At 38.3% G+C, this 27,780-nt stretch overlaps 2 protein-coding genes across 3 annotated transcripts in view; one reads left to right on the forward strand and one right to left on the reverse strand.

Moving 5' to 3' along the window:
* Positions 1–15,415, reverse strand: part of HMG20A (high mobility group 20A) — a 47,854-nt gene extending 32,439 nt beyond the window's left edge. For both annotated transcript variants that reach the window (XM_006177883.3, XM_032468994.1), the window contains exon 1: positions 14,914–15,415. The gene's annotated coding sequence lies outside the window, so the exon portion shown is untranslated. The remainder of the gene's footprint in view (positions 1–14,913) is intronic.
* Positions 15,416–15,714: 299 nt separating this feature from the next.
* Positions 15,715–27,780, forward strand: part of PEAK1 (pseudopodium enriched atypical kinase 1) — a 204,726-nt gene continuing 192,660 nt past the window's right edge. The window contains 1 exon segment of the mRNA XM_032468993.1: positions 15,715–15,902. The gene's annotated coding sequence lies outside the window, so the exon portion shown is untranslated.

Below are 27,780 nucleotides of genomic sequence, written 5' to 3' on the forward strand. Positions count from 1 at the left end.
CTGAGGAATACTAAAAGTAAGAGATGATATGTTGGGAAGAAAGTCAGAGATCACTTATAAAATCTAGTGTAATAAAAGGAAATAGAGCCCATCAAAGTGTTCTTCATTTTAATCAACTTAATTTAATACAAATTAAATTCTCTTCCTAGGAAGAATTCCTAAAAGAAGAAAACAGAGAACTTTGGGTAGTAGGGAAGTCTATCTCCAGACAAAAGGTGAAGACAAAAACAACAAAATTTTACGTTGCGGGAAGGCCAAGCAGTTACTAGTCTTCACTACTTTGAACAATAAAATGGAATTCTCAGTTTTCCTCACAAAACAAGTAGGCAAAATTTCAGTTTAACAGAACAATTTAAACAAAACAGAGAAAACTTAAAACTCACAATTAGTTTGCTATATTTTGCTTTTGAATCCCACAGCTGACAGTGCTCAGGACGTCAGAAAATAAATCAAATAGCCACGGAATTCAAACCTGACACATTTAAAGCTTTAGAAGACTAGTTTCCCAGGCAGTTTTCCTTTAACTCCCCATTACGATAAGGCTCCTACCCTCCCAAGGCAGTTCTGCTCAGGTGCCTAGATGTTATCTTCCTGGTTTACAAGCTACTGATTTTATTTCCTTTGTTTCCAGGCGAAACCAAAACAAGTTTAAAACCATGTTAGCAGTAAGCCTAACTGAGGGGTAACTAGACTAACTCATTTTAAGATTCTTGGTGTTTAGTGTATTTACTAAAATCTGACAAAACTTCTATTTCCAGAGTGGCTTAGTGCTGTTCAAAGGCTCACTTAGTCCAGTAAAGCAGGACTGTGTCCCAGGAAATAAGAACGTGCAGAACGATTTGTTTCGCTCTTCTCTCTGCATTAAATGCATTCACTTGCCTGCATGAGCCAGTATTTCTGCGAACAGAAATCTACTACAGTGCAAAGTAGAGGCATTGTGTGATTTCTGCTTTCAGTACCCTCATATGTCAAATGGTGCTAATAATACCTTCTCTGTTTAATGCAAAAAGATACTGTGAGGATCAAATTTTTCTTTATGCGCTCTGCAAACAATAAAAGAACGTGAAAGCTATTTTTACTTATTATGTTACAAAGTTTGCAATGAAATACTTATGAGAAAATATACAGATTATAGTTTTATCAAAAGAACAGATACATAAGAAAAAAGACTGGAAGGAAACACATCAAGATGCTCAAAGTAATGTTAGGATGGTGAAATTACAAGTAATTACTTTCCAGTATTTGTTTTCACTTCCCAACATTCAGTAATACGTTGTTACTTTAAGGAAAGAGTAAAGTACCATCGAAAATCACAGACTTTAAACTTAAAATTTAATTTCACACACAATACATGAATACGCCTTCTTTTTAAAATTTTTGACTACACATAGAGCTGAATTCCCTTTGACCAGACTCTCCCCTCTCCTCTCCAGAAAATATACTGTTAGAGGAACTTCTAGCTTATTGCTGAAATGAGCCTTAGAGATAATTTCTAGTACTATACTCATTCTCTTCCTCGCTCGCTTGCTCGCTAGCTCATTGTCTCTCTCTGTCAAATCAGAATCAGCCCTACAAGGCAGAGAAGAGTAAACATGTCTAACAGGAAGAGTATGAGAACACAGTTTATAAATTTTGCTTTTGAATTAAAAATGAATTAAGAAATTGATTTAAATTCTGCATTCAAGTTTATAAAAGAATTTTTAACACAAAAATAAGTGTTGGAAACTATTAAGAAACCAGAAGAAAGTATCATGTACTCCCAAGGCAATGATGTATTTCCCTGTGAGTGCATGATCACATAGCATAGGTTAGGTTCATCCTCCTGACAGATAACTGACACACTTCAATACTGAGAGAAAAAGAAGGGCTGTGACTTCCTCCTCCTCCTCTACAATACAGCACAGAATGAGTAATTCCTATTATTGGCTAGAAGTATATGGTTAACTCAATTTATGTCCTGTTAACCTTCTAGATAAAACTACATGACAATACATTGCAATTATCATACAAAAGTCCCATTTAATTATGAGAAAACAGACCACAATCTGAACTTAATAAGGCTAGGCATTTCCTTGAAAGGTTTAATTCTGAAAATTATCATACATCTGAGGTTTTGATAAATGTACATTCTTATGTCACTGGTAGGAAAAGTAACAAGCTGTTTATGAATAAACATAAACAATGTCATTTTACTTCTTGTTGATATTATCTTGAGATAGACCTCAAATATAATATATCGATCCATCTCTCATTCCACTGTCATCTCTTTCCCTTCAAGTATTTGACTCCAAATCTGGCTTACATGAAAAATTTAATCATTACAACATGTTTTTCATGGAAGCATTTTCTCTGGAGGTATTTATTATTATTACAAAGTCTCTTCAAATATCTAATCTGACTCTTGGTGTTTAGCAATATTAAAATATTTAAGAGACAAAACTGGTAACTTAAAATCAAGAGATGTCAATGAAAGCTATGAGGAAAGAAGTATAATTACAGTTTTCCACAACAAATTCACTCAAATTTTGGGAGAGGGAGAACCAAAGCATCTCAAATTTCTGATAAAGGATTATGCGCTATATAATCTGCAGGGAGGCAAACTGAGGCAGTAGGAAGAGCTCTGAACTGAAGTCAGGAAGTCTGATTCTGAGTTCAGGCTGTGCCACCAACCAGCTGTGTCTTCTGGGATCACTAAACCATTCTGGTCAAGTTTCTTCATCACTAACAGTTTGCCTGTACAATCCTTTCATAGCTCTGATTGCCCTTTTACTGCTACAAGGTCATCTTCTCACTGTTTTGTCCTTGATTGCACAGAACAGAATAATCAAGACAGACCCAAGATTATCTACAGATAGATTATTTGCAACATGAATATGCAAAATAAAATACTTTCATTTCATGACTCTGGGGAAGTTTTGAGGCAGAATATAAAGTAATAATGAGAAGGAAAACCTACTAATAATAATGCTTTATTGTAATCTGAGACAGAAATGCTTGCATGGCTATGCTCTTCAAGAGAAAAGGTGCCATGAAATTGATGGTTTTATGGAGCTGGTGTAGAAACACGGATGGATTAAACGCTTGAGGACAGTGAAGGTCATCTATCAGACTGAACCAGGGAAATCTTATAGACTAAAGATTCTCATCAGCAACAATGCACACTGCTGCACACTGCTATGCTTTTCTCAACCCTTCTGGAGCTACTGGCTCTCTCTTTTTATTCGTCTAATTCTTGGCATTGGTGCTGTAATTTTTTAATGTTAAGTGTCTGTCTCCTCCATGGAAGACACCATGCTCTGGATATCTTTCTAGCTTCTTCAGGTGTTCTGGTTCTCTTGCCATCATTTTAACCTCTGTTGCAACAATGACTATTCTTTTTTCCTTCAGATATAAATATACTCTGTTCCTAAAAAAGAAAGAAAACAAACAAAACTCATAATAATACCTTCCATTAATTTCTATCTTTCCTTATAAGCAACTGCCCCTTCATTTACCTTTTCTTTATAACCAAACTACCTGAAAGATTATTCCAGTCACTGCTGCTACTCACTCAATCTGAAACACATGGTAATCTGGTTTCTACCCCTAACTCACTCTACTATTCTCAGATACCAGTAATCTCTAAATCGCTAATTTCAATGAACACCTTTTAATCTTCAACCTATTTGGTTGTTAACTGGCATTGGATGTTGTAAATGAGTCTTCCTCTACAAATTCCACTTCTTCCTATATGCTACCCTCTTTTGTTTTTCTCTCTCATTTCCTTAGCCATTTCTTTACACTTTGGCCTTTTTCTCTCTCTCTACATGTTTTCCTAGTGATCTCAGTTTCAATGTTTCAACAACCACGTATGACATCTAAAACCAACTCTTTTAAATTCCTGGTCTGTATCTCATATGGCAAGGAAGATAGCTTCCTTTGGTGTGCCACAGGCTACTCTCACTTTACACATATAAAGCTGAATCTGTAATCTTTTCCTCAAAATCTGTTCCATCTCCCATGTTCTCTATGTCAGTTGAGGGTTCTCTACTCTGTCACTCAGGCTAAAGACCTGGGAGTCCTTTTCAGCATTTCCCCGGCCCTTCTCATCACATTCAGTCCCTCACCAAATCCTGTTGATTCTGTCTCCTCTTCTATGTTCCTGATGTTACTGTCTCAGTTAAAGCCTTTATTTTTCTTGGCCTGAGGATTCTAACAGCCTCCTGCCGGTCCTTCCTGCCTCCAATCTGTTTCCACACAGCTGCCAGTGATCATTCTAAAATACAAATCTAATTATGCATATTATTCCTCATTTAAAATCATTCAAGAGGCTACCTACTGTCTTCAGGTGATTTATACTTTCTTCTTCTTAAAATTCTGTTTGAAAACATAAAAGTTATGCTCATTTTTGAATGTCTTACAATAAAGATACATTATTTGATCATTAGAATAAACAATAAAACTTTGCCCCATAATAGTGACCAACTTTAAACCAGTTGTGGGGTCAAGAAAAGGAATCTTGACATGTTTAAATGAACTGGAACACAAAAAGTTTAATTGAAAATAATATACTAAAAAGAACTAAATCTTCTCTAGATTGAATGCACATCTTTGGGACCCTCTATTTGTTCTCACATGAAACATCTTAAAAATTTACCCCTTTAGGGAATTAAGATTCAGCTGACTTGCTAATAAAACCCTTACAGAGATGACAAATGCTGAGTGAAAAAAAGCAATCCTGACCTCCTCTTCTTTTTAAGTAAATAAAAGAACAATAAACCATAGTTATACCTTGTTTTATTGTGATTCACAGATACTGTGTTTTTCTTTTTACAAATTGATAGTTTGCAGCAACTCTTTGTCAAGCAAGTCTACTAGCACCATTTTTCCAACAGCATTTGCTCCCGTTGCATCTCCATGTCACGGTTTGGTAATTCTTGCAATATTTCAAACTTTTTCATTATTATTATATTCGTTATGGTGATCTGTGATCAGTGATCTTTGATGTTATTACTGCAAAAAGATTATAACCTGCTGAAGGTTCAGGTGATGGTTGGCATTGTTTAGCAATGAAGTATTTTTAAATTAAGATGTGTGTATATTTTTTAGACATAATGGTATTGCACACTTAATAGACCACTGTATAGTGTAAAAATAACTTTTAAATGCACTGGGAAACCAAAAAATTCATTTGACTTGCTTTGTTGCCATAATCACTTTATTGCAGTGGTCTGGAACTGAACCTGCACTATCTCTGAGGTATGCCTGTATATCAAATAGCTTATGTCCAGGAAATAAGCATAATTATTAAGAAGACAGATGAAATAAATGAGTATCATAAGATTTAATGCTCAATATACATAACTACTTATGCTGGAACTTACTATTATTTTTTAAACTAGGAAGATTATTTTCCACAGTATCATATTTAAAGACATGCTTTAGGTCTTAAAATTAATAGGTTATCAGATAGAGTAATTTCTAGTCTCTCCCATAACCCTTTTAATTACAGTATCTATGTTCTCTCCTGCAATATCTGTTGCAATCAACTCCAAACCTCTTGAGAGCAAATGTTATTCAGTATTATTGTATGTGAATTACCAAGTAAGGTAGGAGAAGCTGTTAAACCAACTGAGATCCCATGATGCCAGTTAAATTTCAATCTTTGTTCTAGGCTCCCAAAACATGTCAGCACTATTGTAGTAAAGTAGGTTATAAGTTTTGGCTGATGTGATTTGCTTGAGAGACAAAGAAAGCAGAGTGCAGAAGAGACTATCATAGGCCACAGTAAAGTAAGTTCAGAGCTGCAGCTACAATTTGTTTTTTATTATGCATATTTATTAAGTACTGAAATAATAAACATGAAGTCCAGATAAGGGCTGAACACACCAGGTTAAACACATGTGTTCCCTACCCTCTAAGAGGGCATAGTTTGAAAAAAAGAACAACTTAATACCTAGGAGGGCAGAAGCTCTCACAATCATTTTACTATATTCACTACTTTCTAAAACAGTTCATAAAATGGTGCACTACTGAACTTAAATCCACTTATTCTATTTGAAAAATAGTGTTCTGAACTTCACATCTTTGAACTCAAGCTTCCTATTGGATGATGATCAATTGTTAGCTACCAGGATAGTGTCCTTGATATATAAAAATGATTGGTGTTTCACCACTGGTAGGCCCTTTCTATTTTTAATAAGTAGGATGCAATTATACCAATTCATCCTTAGTCTTCTACCTGGCCCCCTGGAGCAGCAATATTCATCCACAGGGCAGCACCCTAAGGTAGGAGGCAGCTGGAGATCAAGGCTAATCCCATGCACCCGGATTATTTTATTACATGATGGACATTAAGCTACAGACAAAAATTGAGCTGTAATTTCTAGTGTGATAAGGTTTTACTTACCTAAGTAAACATTAAACTCTTCACAGAAAGGAATACAACTCTGTGGATGGGTCACAAAGGCATAGAAGGGAAAGACGGTACCACTGTGTCTACTCTGTTCTTTACCAATGATAGTGCTGTTAGACAAAACTGCTAAATAGGAAAAGATACATACTTAGTAAAGGCTGACAGCTAGAAAGATACAGCTGACAATAAATGAATCTATACGTTATCCTCACTATCATGTATTGCTGGAGAAAGATTTTGATTAAACTCCAGGGAGAAGAAATCAGCCAAATGGAATTTTGCAAGTGGTATGTTTTACTAGCAAATCAATGGCTAGAGCTGACATTGTCTTTCAGGCAAAATAAAGCTGCTCTTTCCCCTTTCTAGAAATAAACAAAAACCACCCCATTACATTTATTTAAGATAGCCTCTAAATTGGCAATTAGCTTGAGAAGACTGTTTTCACACATGGCAGAGTTCCCTGTACTTACGTCTGCCCGCTCCCTCTGTAACCGTCATGCACCATATTTCTGTATTGCTGTAGTACTATAGGAAGAATTTCAGAATTCCTCACATTCTTTCACTAGCTCTAGAGTCAGCGGTTTACACTCCAAAAACCCAAGAACCCATGGTAGCAACTAGAGGATTATGAAATTCAGACACTTACTTAGTCATACCTGGCAGCAGACATTTATAAATTCTTATGATTTATAAACTTCCCAATTTCACTGACCTGAGCATAGCTATGAATGTCTGATAAATCTGCAAATACCAATAAACAAGTGAAGTTTTAAAAATTATTTCACTAAGAATTAACAGTTTTGCAAAGGCAGAACTAATAATGACCGTGATGATGTCAGAAACTTGCCTTTTCTAAGCATTCAGAATTCTCATTCTTTTTGTGTCACTCCCCTTCCCCACCATGGCCCTGGACCTACTAATATGCATAAGAAACATTCAGCATGTTTTTTCAGTTTATGGCAGAATTCTAATTCCCAGGCTTTAGAAACAAATAAGAATACCTCATTTACTATATATTAAGAAATATAAATCCCTAAAACATATCCTTTTTTAAAAAAATTGAAGCAAAATTAATTTACAATACTGTGTTAGTTTCAGATGTATAAAATATTTTCTTTTGAAATGAAATTTACCTAGTAGTAAATTAGTACACAGTACTACCTAGTAAACATTTTTGTCATGGGTTTTGAGAAATTCTAGTGGCCTGAAAGCTGTTTCAAAATGTTGGACTTATACTTTCATACCAAACATACAAGTAAGCATCTCATTTTACTGAAATTAGCTTAAAAACAATAAAAAATTTAATTAAAAATTAGATCTAAGATGAAAACTCAAACTCTCTAAGAAAATGCAGAATATGTTGTAATATCAAATCATAATAGCTCTATATATCTTATAAAATATACATGAAGACATTAGTATTGTGAAATGTGATCATTTTTGCCCTGTGATTAAAAGGGCTGTCATATATTTACTTTGGTAGCATTATGGCATATTTATGTGACTAAAATAGCTAATAATCTTTACACAAACAATTGTCAGTCTCAGTAGTAAGCAAGTGCAATTAGACTACCTCTCCTTTGTAGGGCTCTAATGTTTAAATTAAAAAAATGTTCTGGAAAAGAAGACAAGTTGCTTAGCCAAGACTGCCACTGAGAACACTCTGCCTGGAGTTTTCAATAGCTCCAATCTAAGAAACGTGGGCAGGTGTATTCCTCTGTGGGGCTTAAATAAAATCTGCCCACAACTGCCAGTTTAGCTTAGCACATAAAATATACATCACTGAGAAGACAGGCTAATCACCAAAAACTGTCTCTAGGCATTACAATGGTTACATGCTGCCTTTCTCTGAGAGTAATTCTGAAGAAATAAAGGATTCAATCAGAGGAAACAAATAACCACTCCACACTCCCAGGGGACAGGGCACGCGTATGAAATGGTTCCTGACCTATATAGTTTACCTAAGATGGCATGCTGTCTTTTCTCATTCATCATATATTTACCAAAACACATAGTATGTACCAGGCGCTTAGTTTAAGATACCAGGACAAGTGTCTTAACAACAGTGAACAAAGAGCCTCTGCTTTCAGGAAAATTATAGTTTGAGGTGAAAGACATTAAGCAAATACCAATAAACCCAATTTTAAATTGTGAAAACTGCTATGAAGGAAAAGAACAGAATACTATAGAATAACAGTGGGAGATGTCACTTAGACAGGTGGCCTCTGTGAAGAAGTAAAGTGAGAGCTGAATATTAAGTTGGTACATTCCATGCCAAGGAGCTAGCTTATCAGGACTTGAGGTGAGAAAGAACTTGGTGCTTTGGAGGAAGTGAAAGAAGGCTAGAGTGGGCTGGAGAAAAATGATCAGGAGAGGAGAGTAGCAAGGAGAGGTAAGCAGGGACTATGTCCTGCAGAGATGTGGGGTTATGTGAGACATTTGGGCTTTCACCAAAGTGTAAGAGCAAACTTTTGAAGAATTTTAAAGAGTGGCATGATATATTTATGCTTTCTAAAGGATCGTTCTTAAGTTCTGTGTAAAGAATGGATTGACAGTAAGAATGAATCCAGGAAGGTACTGTTGGGAAGCCACTGCAACAGTCTACCACAGCATGATGGTGGCTTAGAATAGGGTGTGGTAGTGAACATGTAGCATGGAGGGTGGATTCAAGATATATTTAGGAAGCAGAATCAATAGAATTTTGTAGTGGTCTGGATGGGGCGTGTGGGTGTGTGTCTGGTAGTGAGATCTCAAGAATGATCCTCAGATTTCTAATTGAGATATTAGTAGATATTTATGGAGATAAGATATATAGTGATAAGGAAGACTGGATATATCAAAAAGATCAAGAGTTTAAGATTGAATATGTTCATTGTAAGGTGCCTTTGAGGTATATGTCAACTTGGAAGCTGGCTACTGGAGTCTAGAGCTCAGAAGTCTGGGCTGGAGAGAGGAATTTAGGAGCTTCTCCAAATCACTGCCCTTGGTTCTTCAAATCACTTGCCCATTATGATTTAACTATTTTCATCATCTAGGGATAGTTTTAGAATCAAATGCTATTATCTTGGTCTAGTCTCCATTCTCCCATCTTCTCCAGTAACTTCACTGTTGATCAGACTCCCTTATAATACTTTCACCCTCTGAACTTAGTTGACCTGCACACAGAAAGTTGACAACATAACACATCTTGGACCCAATCAAGAAGAAATCTGATGCTTCCTTCAAGTTCCTAAGATGTCATTCTCCTTTGTCAACACCCTTCTAGTCTAAACATTCACCTCACTGCCTGCTTTATTAAGACAAAAGATAGCCAGAAACCTTTACATCCATCCTTACCTGATCCTCAACATACCTCTAGTCCTGTACCCAGCCACTTATATTTCCCTCCAGAATCTGAGGAAGAATTATCACCTCTTTGCTTTCCTTCTTCTAGCCCCATCCAAAATCCAAATTCTTCCAAATGTCTCTCTTTTTTAAAGGTATAATTCACATACCATAAAATTCACCTCTTTAACGTACGATTCAGTGGTTTTTAGTATATTGGAATACAAGGTATTTTAGTATCAAGGTTGTGCAACCATCACCACTATCTATCTAATTCCAGGACGTTTTCATCACCTGGCTGCCCCCAACCCCCCAAGAAACTCCATACACATTAGCAGTCGCTCCCTATTCCCAGCCCCCAGCTCCTGGCACGCTAATATACTTTGTCTCTATGGATTTGCCTATTCTAGACACCGTATATAAATGGAATCATATAGTATATGGCCTTTTGTGTCTGGCTTTGTTCACTTTAGTGTAATATTTTCAAGGTTCATCCATTTTATAGCATGTGTCACTACTCCATTCCTTTTAATTGATGAACCATATTCCATTGTATGGCTATAATATATTTTGTTTATTCATTATTAATTAACAAACATTTGGGTTTGTTTCTATTTTTTTGGCTCTTATGACTAATGCTGCTACGAACGTTTGGGGAAAAGGTTTTGTGTGAACGTATTTCCAGTTCTCTTGGGTATATAACTAGGAGTGGAATTGCAAGTTAAGTATCTCTTGATATCTAAATTTACTCTTTTGCTGAGTTCAGATAACCTAGGATATCTCTCAATGCAAACAACTCTATACTGACCTCCCCACTCTACCTTCACTCAAACACCTTCAATCTTCAGAATCTTTACATATTAATTACAACTTAGTTCTTTCCAATTAAACTGAGGGCAGGAATCAATCCTCACAGGTCTAATTATACAGTAGGCGTTTAATATATGCTCAACATATTGACACCCTAAGATGCTCACAAATGAGAATGATGACTATTCACTCCTTCATTCCGCAGATCTTTAAGTGTTTGCTGTACGCTGGTCACTGTGTTTAATGTTGGGTATAAACAGTGAACAAAAGCTATTGATCAGTTTCATCTACTTCAATTCCCAATTCAACTCCACAAGTATTTACTTAATACTTATGATGTGAATGGCATTGTGCTAGGGATGACAGCAGACATAGGAATATGTTACAGTCTGCAGACTGTATGACACTCCATAAACTCTACTTATGACAGTAACAACAACAGAAACATACAACGGCAGCAGTAGCACTAGAAATTAAATGCCATAAGAAAAGAACAAAACCCTCTGGAGGGTCAACAGAGCATATATGGTTGGGAAAATGGAGAGAGAAGAGGACAGACAACAAAATACTTCTTAAAGCTGAAGATGGTACTTGAGAAAGGGCCACAAAGAAGGTGGCATTCTGACAGGTAAGGATTCCTAGGAAAAGAGAAAGTGTTTCACGCAGAGGATAGTGTGAACAAAGACAGAAAAGGCTGGGTACAGTACAGAATTTTTCAGAGAATAGTCTAGTTTGGAACGTGTAGATGGCTGAGAGAATGCTCTTGAATGTTAGGCTTAGTATTTAAATAGGTTTAGAAGAATGATTCCAAAGTCCTTGTTTAACAATTCAAATTATTTTCATGATTCCTTAACTTTTTCTTGAAACTCTTCTATTATGCTTATTATCTAAAGTGATCATGGAAATCAGTGATTTCTCCTTCCGCAAGGAACAAAAAATAAAATCTTGACAGCTAAGTGAGCATGGTTAGCTCACTTAGATCAGGGAAGGCAGAATTTCAATAATCCTAGCACAGCAATCCCATACTTTTGGGAGTACATAAGGCTTAAAACAGACATGCAGGCAAATCCCAACAGCTAAAATAACAGAAGCAAAACTAGGGTAAAAACAATAGCATTCATTAAGCTCCTAACGCCAGGCACTGTACCGGATGATTTACATATAATATACTTGATTCACCAAACAACATTTAGCTTTATGGCAAGTGAGGCTCAGAGACTCAATCAGGTAAATTGTTTGAGGTTACCAAGCTAGTAAGCTTAGCTAGTAAAATGTAGATACCACTTTTGAACACATGCCTGTCTGATCCCATATTTTCCCCACTGTTCACTGTTCACAAAGGGGGTTAGAATGATGCATGCATGCATCAATGAAAAGAGTTGACCATTTAACACCCTTTAATGGTTTGGAGAAACATTAGACTAAACTACTCAAAACGTTTGAATGGCTTAGAGATGAAGACCAACAGAGATCAAGTTTAGGGCTGCTTGTAGATCCAGTTTGAACAATGATCACGCTGTAGATCTCATTTGGTAATATCAAGGGAACAACATCCCAGTTTTGATTTGGAAACTAGAGAGTAAACTCCAAGAGAATATGGATATTTGTCTGTACACTGATGTATTCCAAGTCTCTAAAACAGACTAATATACAGTAAGCACTCAATAAACTTTTGTTTAAATAATGGCAAGTCATGAAAGGAGTATTCTCATTTGAATACTCTTGAAGGCCCTGAAATAGAGATAAAGACAGCAGAACAGTAAGTTTAAAAACCATTCATATTGTTGGCATATCCTCTTTAATACTCAATCCCATGGCAAAAACAAGGAACTACCAAAACAAACATACAAAAAAGGCAGTAGTTGTAAAACAATAGCATGATTTTACAAAGAAAGGCAGATAAAAGAATGAAAAGACACTCCTGCATTTTATATAGCATCTAACACTCTGGATAATCAAATTTCAGTGAGATGGAATCCAGAATTTTGACCTTCTGTTTTAATATTTCAGACTGCTGTGAGCAGTGTATTCAGTAACTGCTCTTGGAAGAGAAAATGGTTATCTAATCTGAACACTCTAAAAAAAAAAAAGGACAATTTATTATTGATGACAAATAATGGAATGAAAAATCTCAAATTCCTTAATTTAAAGAAGTAACAGAGTACACTTACAAAAGTATTTTTCTAATTTTGATAGTATGTTTCTGTTAGAACATGCAAAGAAAACTGCAACAAGGAGCATTAAGAGAAAAAAAAAAATGCCTTTGGAAGACTGCAAGCCTCTCTACCAGAAATACTTTTAAAGAGAATAAAAGCAGGTTCCATGCACTTCCCTCTATTTTCCACAAGCTTTTCCAATATTTCTTCTTTGATGGAACCAATGAATAACTGCCACTTATCACAAAACATCTTTCAGATACATGCTTTATAAATTGCTCTCTTACAAACAGACAGTTCTTCAAGCTGCTCAGGTCTCTCTGCTGCAACAGTGTTTCTTATTTTTACTATAGTGCATTTCTTCCAGGTCATAGAATAAAGACCAATTAAAAAAAAAAACTCCTTTGCTTTCCAAAGATAATTTCCTAAAGGCAATACTACTGTATCTCAATCAACATTTTTACTATCTTTTCTCTATCTATTTTATTTAGTTCCACAATCTTTACTTACTTAAATAATTCTTAATACTGTAGCTTAATAGTTTAATTTGTCAGGGTGATCATGTTTTCTTCTATATTACATTAAGGAAGAAGATAATGAACACTTTCTTTCTAATCCATTAATGCTTGCTTGAGGCAGTCTACATGTCCCTAACCTTCTATTAATAATGACACAGACATAATTGTGTCTTGTCTTTCCAAATTCTTCAGAAATTCTGTAGTCCTTCAAAAGATAACTCACTGATTTTAGGTTCTTAGTTTGTTTTTGTTTTAATGTCTATAGAAGGTTAAATCATGCTTTTTTTTTTTTTTACTGTAACATTTAAGTTACAGAGGTTTAATTAACATTTTAGTTTAAAACACAGTTTCTAATAAACTCTAAAGGAACTAGCTTTTAAAAAGAACTAGAATTAAAACAATCTCAAATTCTGAGGGCAGATTACGTGACAACCTCAAAGGAAAAAATTCACAAGCCTTATTCTTTTAAAAAGTCTTGAAAGACATTACAATTCACTTGCTGTTCTAAAATTACTAAAGTTGTTGAGATTTCATAAGCTCCAAATACATTGATTCCTTCAGTACCCTCCTTACCCTCCAAATATTTTGGTACTCGAAAAGAAAAGCCAAGGAATCAAACTGTTGAGTGATTATTACCACTTTATGTATAGTTTCTTATAAAACATTGAGAATATAGGAAAAATAGAAAGTTCTGGCACTCATCTTTTGTTTTGTGAGACAAATTTCTCCCCTACTTAAAATCTGAGCGGAATTTCATGATCCTTGCACCATGTCTGAAAACCACAAAGTGTAAACCCTATTTTTTAATCGGTGCTTAATTTAACTAAATTACAAAAGGGGGAAAATGTACTACAGTGCAACTTTCACATATGCTACATGTAAGTTACACGTAAGAATTTTTAAGGCTGAAAAGTGGTTTTCAGGCATAGGGCACCTGTAGCCTAAAATCAACAGGTGTAAGAATTTAACATACCAATCCTATCAGTTAAGGCAACATCAAGCAGTTGAGTACTTCAGTATGATATTTTCACTCTGGTAAGGTGAAAATGCTTCATACTTTATGTAAAATACTGAGTCCTGTAATAAACCACCTCCCTAAGAGTAGCTACAGAGTTCTGTGGCATGTCAAGGCAGAGAACACCGCTATATCTCAGTCAAGGTTGGACTTGAGTAGTGGGACAGGGGCGGGCAATTCATGAGTCACACCAAAAAGTATGTCGTCCTGTAGAGCTGAGTAGAGAATTTTAACAAGGGGTTTCGAATTATTTGAAGAATGCATTAAAAAAAAAAAAAAAAAACTCTGTTGAGGAGAAAATTTTCCATCTTATATGTGGAACCAAAACTCACATAAATTTTGATTGGAGATTAGCACAACTTCGTTGAATAACCTAATTTTCCTCGTAAGACACAATCCCAAAGCTTTAAGATACCCTCTATGCATATGGCACCAAGCATCACCTTTCCAAGCCCTCGCCGGCACAGGAAGTGGGTTGGACACCCCAACCATCACCCTACCCCCACCAGGAAGTGAGTTATGTTTCCCCCTCCACCAGGATGGCCTTCCTCCCCTCCCCCAACCGGAAGTGAGGCACCCCCATTCAGTCGGCCTCAAACCCAGACAAACCAGTAACAACAGCAAAAGAGGGATGATCTTCAAGGAGTGAAAGGCACCTCCACTGTGGCCACCCCCAAGCTCGCCTTGCTTACTGACCTGCTGACGATAGGGGCAGGCAGGGGCCTGGGGCCTAAAGAAAGTCCCTGGCACAGAGGACAATTCCCTGAGCCCCTCTCAATCGCCTTCACTCTTCTCGCTCCGCCGTCTCACAGCTTGACAAAAATTCCTCCGCAGTACTTTATTTTGATGTCTTTTCTTTCCCTTTACCTAATCGCTTAACCACCTTCTCAGAGGTAACTTCTCTTATCGCAGCATTTAAGAGTGTTCCGGTGAGGAGAAAAATGAAATATTATTCCCCATACCTTCAGAAAAATGAAGGGATTATTTTGTTGGAAGGCGGCGAAGGACTACGTAGTTACGCAAGGTGAGGCTCGTTTTCGCTGAGGTTTCTGGGAAATGTAGTTTCTTAAATTGCTAAGGTCCGCAGGAAGTATTGGGGCTTAAATTGGTAATTACTATGTGCTGAGTCTTTGAAGACACATTCTGTATTCGACGGCAGGCAGACCTACGGTGCTCCAGCACGAAATGGGCTAACAGTCCCGTCCCCTTTTTCCTCTGGACGTAACTAACCTGAAATTTCCCTTCACGCCTGCCCAAGGTCTTGGTCGCCCCGCCCCTTCTTTTGGCCACGCCCTCCTCAGCCAATCAGACGCTCTCGAGGTCCCTTCCTCGGGAGGTAGGAACGTGAGAGGTGGGGCCTCACGGTGACTCCTCCCGCGGGGCTGAGGCGTGACCGGGAGAAGGCTGTAGGCCGGTGCGCGCGCGCGTGCTCGCTCAAGGAGCGCGGCTGCGAGTGCGCGCGCGGAGGGGCGGCGCGCGGGGCTAGGAGGAGGCGGGCGGGCTGGTGGGCCGGGCGGACGGCGGGCGGCCGGGAGCGCGCGGTGGACTCGGCGGCGGCGGCGGCGAGTAGTTAGTTAGTTGTTGTTAGTCAGTGTCAGTTGCTCGGCGGCGGCGGCCGCAGTCACCAGGAAGGGGACGGGACGGCTGGTGATGGTGGTCACCGCGGCGGCGTGTGCGCCCTTGAGGTAACGGGGGCAGGGTTGCTCTAGTCCTCTCCGTTCCCTTCTTCTCTCGCGCCGGCTTGTGGGACCGGGGTCGTTGTGGGGTGAGGGCGATGACCTGGGGGAATCCGGGCGGGGCGGCTCGGGGTCTGGGTGGCGCCGCCGCGGGGTCACTGGCGGCCAGTGCGTCCGGCCTGGCGCGGGCTCTCGGGCCACGGCCACCCCTGCGCCCCGTCCCCCCCGGGCCCTCCGGCGCCGCGCGCCCCCTCGCGCCCCCTGCCGCCCCCGCTCCCGCCCCCTCCCTCGGCGGCGGCGGCGGCCCCGGTGGCTCGGCGCCCCCCAGAGGAGGGAAAGTTGGGACCTGGCGACGAGGGACGCCCCCGGGCGCGGCTGGAAGACTGCTGGGGAAAGTGAAGCCAGAGGAGCTGGACGCGGTGAGGCTGGGGCAGGAAGGACTCCCTCCTCTTGCTCGTGCTAAGTCTGCACGGACATCCACCTCCAAACCCGGGAGGATCTGGCGCAGTCTGGCCAGCAGCGCCAGGACGAAACCCAGTGGCTCTTTGCCTGCTCCCTTCGCTTTGCGGTTTGTGAGCCCCCTAACGTGCGGGTTTGCTTGGTTATGTGGGGATTTTGAATGGTTCAGTGGGTCAGTTTGTTTCTCCTTTGCCCTTTGATTCATCCGTTCTTGCAACTTTTCTTACCTCCCGCGTTTAGGACTTGCCGTCCGAGTCCCCTTCCCTACCCCCTCCCCGTCGCCTGCACCATCATCCTTCTGATTTCGTTTTTCGTCCTTTGACTAAATTAAAGACGGCTGAGAGCAACAGGAAAGAGAAGCCCTCCCACCTTTGTATGTTACTTAATTGCAATCCATTGTGTTTTTTAAGATCCCTCTTTAGGAATTTGAGAGCTGTGGAATGGAGTTATTAGAAGGCTGGCGTTGAGGGATAGTGACCAGTTAAAGGAAAACTATGATTTCATCTTTATTGGCCTTGTTATAGAGAACCTAATACGTTTTTCTTCTGCTTCTGTTAAATGTGGTAAGATTATACGTTGAATTAAATATTTGAAGACTTACATAAAAGGCTATTTTTAGGTCATTGGATGATGTATGCCAACAGCTTTTCACCTGAATTGGAGCTGCCTTGAGGATTCTGTTTTGGGGTCTACCTCCTGATTTTCTGCTTAGCGACAGCGTCTTCTTTTTTCCCCCTGATAAATGAAATGATGTAGTAATGGGTATAGCGGGAGAACCCATATTGCTCTCTGCAGTGTAGAAGTGAAAAACGTGGATTATCCACAAGGGTAAAACTTTCCATGAGCAATCTTGACTACTTGCTTCATGATGGCTTTTCCTGTAATCTCAGCATTTCTAGATAGCTCAATTCACTGACTACCTTAATTACTTTCTGAAGTGCCTTGCACTTCTCTTTGGTGACTCGTTTAGTAAACTATAATGGCAAATATGGTACATTTTCTTGGCTTCAAAGATGGTAGTTATAGCCTCGGCCCAGAGATTAGCAGTTAACAATGGAAGCAGAATTCATACCATTGCTAGTGAGTTTTGGCTATGACCAACTCACAAACTATGTGAAAAAACAAACATCTTTCCATAACTGTCAGAGGGGAAGAGGGGGAAGTATTTTATCATGTCTTTATTTTTGGAGACTCTAGCATGACTGTATTATGTGGGGAAAAAAATGTCAAATTATTTTCTTTAAGCCTTTTTGATGTGTGGTTCTTTTCTCCACCCCTTACCCTCCATTTAGGGTTTGACATGTTTGGCTGGCTTCCAGGATGGGAAGAAAAGTATTTTGGTGAAAGAAAAAGATAAGATTGCTTTGAACTATTATCCTGTGACTATTCATTTACCCAGTGGTGGTACAGAGAAACTTCCTCCATAATTTTTGTATCCCATTAACATTCTATCAGAATTCATTTTTAAGAGTCCACCCTGAGGCCCATAAAGAAATACTTCATTACTGTTCCGGACAATCATATTGAAACAAATGTTCATGGAATGTGTTAAATGTGTTCACATATAAACATTTATCTTTGTACATTTATGGTAATGTAAATATTTAAGTCTGAGAGCTTAAAAACTTTTATTTGCTTATTTGCATACATGTTTTTCAACATCTAGCAGTGCCAACCATATTTGCCAAATAAGCATCAGCCATAAATTCATGCTTTGGCACATTTCATACAATAACTCTTCTAAATTGCTCCATGGTAAAGCATCATGAGATTAGCATTTGCTTCCACGAGAGAGATTTGTTGTTGTTTTTAACTGTAATGATGCTCTGTTTAAGAGGAACAGGTGCTGGGCTCTAGCTGTTTGTGTTGAAACCTGCCAAATCATACTCTTTTGTTGGATGGGTTATTTGAGTAATTTAGGAACCAAACTGTGGCCCCTGGCTTGCCAAGTTGAGTTCAAGGCTCCATATTACTGCTGTGAATCCCTGTTTTCGCTGTAAGAGGTAATGGTGTGTGATGAGCTTTATTTTCTTATTGCTGTTCTCTTTGCTGTAATTTCTGCTCTCCACCACCACCCTGATCCTTTCATTACTGGAGCTCTTGAGAAAGTCTCGGCTGCTTCATTGCTGGTTTGTTTTCCTTGGAGAAACTATAATAACTTTCAGGCCAGGAATATATAGTTCACATTTGCTCATCAAATATTTTGAGTGCCTTTTAAGTGGTAGGCATGGTGGTAAACTCTGAGTAAATGTGGAATGAGATGCCTTGTTGTAAGGAGTGTATAGTTCAGGAGGAGAAGATAGCTGATAACCAATAATTACAGTGTGAAGTGATACATGACAGGTGTAAGGAGATTCCTATGGATGGAAGCACAGAGGAGGAGGGGCAGTTGACAAAGACTTGGGGTATTGGGGAGGGAATGTCCTGAAATGCATCTTAGTGATTATGTGAGCTAATCTTCAAAAATAGATAGGAGTTGACTAGGTTTAGAGAGAGGTGAAGGGCATTCTAGACCAGTGCTGCTCTATAAAAATAAAGTAATACGAATCACAAATATAAGTCACATGTGTATTTTAAAATTTTCTATTAATCATGTTGAAAAGTAAAAGGTGAAATTAATTTTAGTGATATATTTTATTTAACCTGGTGTATCTATGATATTATCATTTCAACATGTAATCAATATAAAAAAGTATTGAGATATTTGACATTCTCTTTTTCATACTAATTTTCAGAATCTGGTTTGTATTTTGCACATACACCACATCTCAGTTGGGACTAGCCATATTCAAGTACTCAATAGCCAGCCACAAGTAGACAGCCGAGTTTTAGAACAGGGGCTGGTGAAGTGGTAAGAAGCCAAATCATTGAATTCCTTATGAACTAAGCTAAGGAGCTTTAACTTTACCCTGAGGATTTAGTGGAGGTGGGGGTGGAATTAAACTGTGACAGAGTCATATTTGTATTTTAGGCAGTGAGGTGAATGCTGAATTAGAGAAGGGCAAAACTGAGAGCAAGACCAGTTAGGAAGCCATTCCTGGTGAAAAATGATGAGGCTGTAGAAGAAGGGGTGGATGTATGAGAGATTTAGGAAGTAGCACCAAGGGGGCAGGGTTCATAATCAGATTATAGAGCTGAGCAAGATTGAAGGTTTAGGATGATTCCCACATTTCTGTTGTGAGCTACTGAAGGGGGTAAGCAACTAAGGGAAACCAACCGTCTTTGCCAGACAGACCAAAGGTGAAAAAGACAACTATGAGAGATTTGTCACAGAAGCTGAGGGAGAAGAATATTTCAAGGACTAGGAGTGAACAATACTGTATCCTGCCATGAAAAGGTCAAGTAAAATAAGGACTGGAAAAAGTCCATGAGACTTGGTGATGAAGTCATCTGTAACTTCAGCTAGAGCTGGTAGCTACATTGTAATGCATTCCCTCAATGGGGGTAAGAGTCAGTGACAGAAGTGTCGCTAATTGAGAGGAATACAGTGTTTTCAACAAAGGACTGAACGAAATAGTACAGGTGGAGGGAGATGCAGGGGATTTAGAGAAGTTTGCTCCTCCCCCTTTTTTAAATTATGAGGGTCTTGGACATATTTATGTGGGATTGGAAAGAACCAGTGACGGGGAGAAATTGAAGCAGAGAGAGAGGGAGAGGGAGAAGGGGAACAGAGGTGACTGATGGAGCCAAGGATTTGGAGACAGTAGGAGGGATGGGATCTGAGGCATAGGTAGACAAAGTGGCCTTGGGTAGGAAATGTTTTTCCTTTTCTAGTGAGCTGAAAGGAAGGAGGTAGAGTTGGAGGCAGTGTAAATAACTTTGTAACTGATAGGGGCAGGAAGAAGAATGAGTTGTATGTGTGTTCTGTTGTTTTTGAATACCTGCTTAGCATAATGGGGAACATGGTGGAATAGGGGTTCTTAAGAGCGTTTGAGTTTATTACAGCTTCTAAGGGATTGTAGGGATGGGAGAAGAGACACACAGACACATGACTAGGAAAATGAATAAGGGATGGTTAGGCAGCATTTGAGGACACATTTGGATTTGTAGGGGTACCGATTGCATGGTTTGATTTTTTTTTTTTCCCAGCAGTGATCATTCTGGATATAGCTGAAGAAACCATTTAATACTCAGAAGAACTAATAAGGTAGCATTTTCCTTGACTGTAAGATGAACAGCTAGGGTTTAAACCCTGGTGGTTCAATTCCAGAGTCCAGGCTTTGCAGATGCCTGCTTGGTGGAGATGCCCAAAGGACAATTGTCTAAGGGAATTAGTGATGTCAAGGACTGTGACTGAAACAAACTGTGGAGTCCAGGCTGGATCTTGAGCAGGAATCCTAGGTGGGCTGATTCAATCGGGAGGAAATGAAGGGCGTGAAAGCTAGGGGTCAGTGTGAAGCTAAAGAGCCAGTGAGGAGGGAGCAGTAACATTAGCTTTTATTTATGGAGTACCTACTGTGTGCTGGACACTCTAATACCTTATTTCTAATCCTAGCATGAATATTATTAACCTTATATTCATCCCTTTCTTATCTTCCTTCAGATGAAGAAACAGGATTAGGAAGGTTAAATTACATGTCCAGAGATACACACTCTCAAGGATAGAACCAAGATCGAAAGCCCATTCTTTCTTCTCCAGACGGTAGTCTTCTCAAGTAAGGAGATAAGAGAGAAAACACAGTAATGATAAAAGTGGTAGAGTAACACTGGAACGTTACATTTAGAACTTCAGAGGTGTATCATTCATTTAATAATGTTTGTTGAGTATTGTGTGTGTGCCAGGCATCGTTCTAGGTGCAGAGGTTACAGTAGTGAACCAGACAGGCAGAAATCCCTGCCCTCATGGATCTTACTTTCTGACAGACATTAAACACAATAAGTAAGTTATTGTTAATACAGTATTAAAAGGTGATAGAAAAGTGCTGTGGAGAAAAATAAAGTAGGCAAATGGGATAGGAATGCCAAGACGGGGGAGGTGTGTGCTTTTAAAAAGGATGTCTGGGAAGGACTTGGTAGGGAGTGAGCGAAGACTTGAAGGATGTAAAGGAGCACACTCCGTGGAGCAAATGTTTTTCATTGGCTCTGAGGTGTGCGTGGTTTGTTCCCAGAACCCTAGGAGGCCTGTGTGCCTGGACTGGAGTGAACAGACAGTAGAAGATGGTAAAGTCAGAGAGATAACTGTGTCCAGTTCACATAAAGCCTGTAGAACATTTTAAGGACTTGGGTGTTTACATTTTGAGATGGACACCATTACAGGTTTTTGAGCAAAGTGATGTGATGAGATTTATGGTTGAAAAACTTCACTCTGGCTACTGTATTGAAAGTAATCGAAAGATGTAGAGTAAAAGCAGGAAGATCAGTTAGGAGGCTCTCTTACAAAATCTAGTTGAGAGTTAGTGGTGTCTTAGACTAGGGAATTGATGAGAAATGATTGAATTTGGATGTATTTTTAACAAGTTATTTTGAAATAATTTTAGATTTACAGAGGAGTTGCACAGATAATGCATAGAGTTCCCTTATGCCAGTGTTTCTCAGCTTCAGCATTTTTGATATTTTGGCCTGGATAATCCTTTGCTTTGGGGGTTGCCCTGTGCTATAGGATGTTAAGCAGCACCCCTGGCCTCTCTCCACTAAATGCCAGTACCACCCTCCTGTTGTAACAATGAAAAATGTCTCCAGCCATTGCCAGATGCCCCTTGTGGGGCAAAACTGCTCCTATTAAGAATTGCTGTGATACACCCTTCATGCGGTCTCCCCTATTGTTAACATCTTACGTAACCATGGTACATTTATCAAGTTAAGAAATTAACATTGGTATAGTGCTTCAGCCAAACTCCAGACTATTTGTATTTCACCAGTTTTCCCACTAATATCCTTCTTCAATTCCATTTTCCAAACCAAGATACCACATCACTTTTAGTTGTCAAGTTTCCTTTATCTCTTTTAATGTGTGACAGTTTCTTGGCCCTTCCTTGATACTTTTAAAGAGTAATGGTCAAGTATTCTGTAGGATGTTCCTCAATTTGGGTTTGTCTCGTGTCTTCTCATGATTAGACTGCATTGATGGAGTTCCGGGAAAGAATACCACAGAAGTGAAGCGCCCTTCTTACCATGCTGTATAAGAATCGTGATATCAACGTGACATCACTGGGTAGTCACTTTAAGGTGGTTTCTACCAGGTTTCTCCAATGGAAAGTCATTATTTTTTCCTTTCCACACTCTGATCATTAGGAGCCAGTCATTAAGTTCAGCCCACACTCAAGAGGAGAAGAATTAAACTCTACTTCCTGGGGGGAAGAGTATCAAAGAATTTGTGGACATATGTTAAAAACACCACAGTAATTGGTAAATATTTTGGGGGAGAAACTTTGAACCTTTGCCAGTATCCTGTCTGAGCTCACTAGTTTTAGCATTTACCAGCATATCTTGCCTGCAGTAATTATTGCTGTGGTGTTCTAAATGTACTTTTAAATTTGCCTCATTCTTACTGTGTTTATTAATTGGAATTCTTTTGTAAATAAGAATCTGTCTATTACATAGATATCTATCTATAGTCATTTATATCAGTTCTAATTCATGGATACTTATTTTATTCTTAAAAATTTTTTTAATTTTATTTATTTTCAGTGGACGTACTGGGAGTTGAACCTGGGACCTCATGCATGCTAAACAGTGCACTCTACCACTGAGCTATACCCTCCCCTTATTTTATTCTTAGGGTTATAATTCAGTTGGTGTTATTTATTCTGCTGCCCAAATTATTCCAGCTTTGCCCATCGGGAACTCTTTTAGATTGACTTTTGTGCCCTTTTGATATGCTGCTGTCCCTTGTGTGTGTACATGTTACACTTCTTTATTCTCTGGCACTACCTGATGTTTCAGGCTCATGTTGTATTTTTCCTGTCTTGGCTCTAGACTCATTCCTTCAAGAAACTCTGATTCCTTTTATTGGAGAATGATATTTTGAGGTCAAGATCTGGATGCTAGGTGTGCTTGTTGCTACTGGGGTATCACTGTTGCTAGGTGCTCTCAGTAGACAGAGCTAGGAACTATATGTATGCATACTAATCTACATGTCTGCACATATCTATGTTTATTTCTGTATATAAAATAGTCATGTATTCATACCAATATCTCTGACTCTAACTGGGTATGTTTTGATCCAACAAGGTTTGCTGATAAATTGGATATGGAATGTGAAAAGAGAGAAGTCAAGGATGATTCCAAGATTTTTGGCTTAAGCAACTGGAAGGATGGAGTTATCATTTCCAGACCTGGGCAGACTGTGAGCAGAGCAGATTTCCAGACTAGCTATGTTTTTTGAGATGTCTAATAGACCTGCTAATCGAGATGTCAAGTCAGCAGTCGAGCAAATGAATCTGGAGTTCAGAGGAGAATGGTCCGGGTGGAATACATTTAGAAGTTGTCAGTATAGGTGAGAGCACCTGAAGGGTAAACGTAGCTAGAGAAGAGGGTCAAGGATGGACCACTGGGGCATTCCAGTCAGAGGGGTGAGGAGGAGCAGTTCTGCAAAATGATAAGGATTGGGGTGTGGCTGTGGGGTGGGTTTCATATCCATTATTTTTTTTTTTGTTATTCAACATTTTTATAGATTATACTCCACTTAAACTTAATACAAAGTACTGGATATATTTCTCTGTGCTGTGCAGTATATCCTTGTTTTTTTTTTTTTTTAACATTTTTTATTGATTTATAATCATTTTACAATGTTGTGTCAAATTCCAGTGTTCAGCACAATTTTTCAGTTATTCATGGACATATACACACTCATTGTCACATTTTTTTCTCTGTGAGTTATCATAACATTTTGTGTATATTTCCCTGTGCTATACAGTGTAGTCTATTCTACAATTTTGAAATCCCAGTCTATCCCTTCCCACCCTCCACCCCCCTGGTAACCACAAGTCTGTATTCTCTGTCTGTGAGTCTTCATATCCATTATTAATAAACACTAATTCAGTACTTATTATTTGCAAGGCACCAAGCTGTTTCAGGAGTTAACATTGCTCCCTTCCTCCATAAATTTACAATCTAGGATGAGACAAATTACAGGCTGAAGAGAAAGTAGCAGTGGAAGGCAAATACCAGACAATGGTTCAAATATAACATACTAGGGAAGCTTTTTAGAGGGCATAGACGTAAGAAACAATGAACTCAAACATGTGCCAGCTACATATAAACACTGATGTAAATGCGCCAGTCATGTAACTTGTTAAGCTTTCGTGTACATACCACTGATTACCAAAAAGGAGAAGCTTCTCTTATGTTCACCTTTTTTTAAACCAGAGATAAAAGGAGACATTTTATTTATTTATTTATTTTTTAAAATTTTTTATTGAAGTGTAGTTGATTTACAATGTTAGATTCAGGTATACATCAAAGTGATTCAGTTATACATGTATTTTCTTTTCAGATTCTTTTCCATTATATGTTATTACAAGATATTGAATACAATTCCTTGTGCTATTCAATAGGTCCTCATTGTCCAGCCATTCCATACACAGTAATGTGTGTGACCTTGTTTTCTTAAGTTGCTTCTGCTCTTGGTCCCCTGCCATTGTAAGTGGGATTCTACTTAAGACTGCTTAAAATAAAATGTTGCAAGGTAAAATCAAGCAGAAGTGGCGTTCATCTTCTGTGAACATGCTTAATTTTTGACTGCTGCTTTCATGGATGATCTTAGACATTCACATTTGTCATTTGATTACTAAAATCATACCCCAATGCAATTATGGAACTTTAAGAGTAATTTAAATGTGTAACCTAGCAAGCCAGTTTTAGTAAAATATTTAACTCCTTTGCACTAAAAATGGATAGGCTGTGATTGCCACCTGAGAAAAGGTGGTATAGCATGAGACAGGCAAATAGTACCTGTTTAGTAATTGCCAGTTACTCTATAGGAACTGTAAGAAAAATAAGGGATTTGTCTACTTTGTAGGAATAGGGGGCAGAGAATCACACGATTCCATTCCCAGTTCTGTCACTGAATGGTTGACAAAGCTGTTATCCATTTGTATGTACAGTGTGTTGTATTTATTGTGAGAAACTTTAGTATATTTAGATACTGGAATACCGATAGTACCTACCTCAGAGAGTTTTTAAAAAAATTTTATTTATGTATTTTTTAATGGAGGTACCGGGGATTGAACCCGAGACCTCATGCATGCTAAGCAGGCACTCTGCCACTGAGCCATACCCTCCCTGCAACCCAGAGAGTTTTTAATGAGCTAATAAGCATTGAAAAATGCTTAAAATAATACCTGGGGCATAGTAAGTATCATGTGTTTATTGAATAGAATAAATAGAGAATGGCAGAAATGTTACATTTAAAAATTAATGAAATTTTATTTTTCTAGTATATTTATAGGTTTATCCATAGTAGGTAGATTATTTCTTATTTTTTAGAGAAAGAATTTCCTCTTATTCCCCTATCTCTACCTCCCCGGGCATCTGTGGTTCTCTTGATGGTGGAGGAGTAGGAATACTGTGTTTCCTCATAAATCCTTTATACAGGAGCACTTTTCACTGTTAAAAGTTAGGAGTTCACCCCTACTCCCATTACTTTCAAAATAGATTGAGTTACTTTTGTTATTAAAGGGAAGATGCCATGGTGCACCTCTTAAATATTTTGAAATAATGAGTTGACTGTTTCAAATGCTGAGAAACTGCTTTCTTCCCAGGTGTGAAACAGTTTTTATAGATTTTATTTGGGTAAAAAGTAGGAGTAATTGTGGGAGTTTGTGTGAAAGAAGATTTAAGGCATTGGAGAAGCAATAAAAAGTATTTTCCTAATGTCATTTCTCTCCTTGACTTGAAAAATTATTTTTGCAGCAATATCCCTAAACTGTTTTTGAGCATTTGCCTTTGGGGATTAGCTGCATTCAGTGTTAAACCTCACAGCTAAATATTTCAGGTAGACTGCAAGTTCTCATTCAGCTATGGTCCTGAAGTTAACAGAGATTGTTGGTTTCCATATTCATTGAGAAAGTTAATGTAAGGTAAGAGTGAAGAGGAGAGAAGAGAATCCTGTAGTTTGATAATCTTTTTCTTCCATAGTGTAAGAGCAAATTTACACTGTTTCTTGTATATTCTTTTCTGTACAAACGCAGCTTGTGGAATAATAGCATCAGTGAATCTGTCAGTTGTACCATCAGCAGCATAGAAATGATTTATAAATATAGTAGTTCCTAATTTAGAAAATTGAACTTTTAATTATTGACTTAGATTGTATTTCACATGTATTTTTTTAATTAAACAGATAACAATAAAATTTGAATCCTATTGTAAATGCAGCTTATAGTTCTGTTGTCAGATTTGCATTCCAAAGGTCTATTAAAAGATACTGTCATCTAGAAAAGGATATGTTTTGTGTTCTTCTGTAAAAGGCAACTATAGAGCTTTGTAGCTGCATAATGCTGACCTTGTCTTATCTCCTGTGGGATTGCGTGGTCTGGGTTTTCATGGACTAGCTGTCTGACTAGGAAACCAAGTCCTACTGCTGCACAGAATAACTTCCCTCTAATTCTCTCTGTCTTTTTTGGTTGCAGACCTGAAGTGGAGTTTGATATTACCTTTTACACTGCACGTCTTTATAAAATTAATACATTTTATGATAGAAAAGTTTAGCTTTTTAAAAAATAATACAAGTTTCAGATGTACAGCATTATCATTTGACATCTGTTTACACCATAAAGTGATCACAACCACAAGTCTGGTTGTCATCTGTGATCATACAGTAGACTCCCTTCACTCCTTTACCACACCCCCAACCCCCTTCCCCTCTGGTAACCACTAATCTATTCTCTGTATCTGTGAGTTTGTTTCTGTTGTGTTTTATTTATTTGTGTGTTTTATCTTTTTAGAATCCACATATGAGTGAAATCATATAGTATTTTTCTTTCTCCACTTGACTTACTTCACTTGGCATAATACCTTTATGGTCCATCTATGTTGTTGCAAATGGTGGGATTTCATTCATTTTTTTGACTCGGTGAGTTAATAGTCCACTGTGTGTATATGTATACACACACACACACACACACACACACATATATACTGTATCTTCTTTATTTATTCATCCATCATTGGACACTTAGGTTCCATATCTTGGCTATTGTAAGTAATACTGCAGTGAGCATAGGGTATATATATCTTTTCAGTTAATGTTTTTGTGTTCATCAGATAAATACCCAGAAGTGGAATAGCTGGGTCATATGGTAGTTCTATTCTTATTTTTTTGAGAAATCTCCATACTGTTTTCCATAGTGGCTGCCCCAGTTTAGAGTCCTACCAGCATTGTACAAAGGTTACTTTTTCTCCACATCCTCTCTAACATTTGTTAATTCTTGTCTTTTCAATAATAGTCATTCTAACAAGTGTGAAATAACATCTTTATTGTGGATTGCGT

This window comes from Camelus ferus, chromosome 27 (assembly GCF_009834535.1).
Source record: "Camelus ferus isolate YT-003-E chromosome 27, BCGSAC_Cfer_1.0, whole genome shotgun sequence".
In the NCBI taxonomy this organism is placed as follows: Eukaryota; Metazoa; Chordata; class Mammalia; order Artiodactyla; family Camelidae; genus Camelus; species Camelus ferus.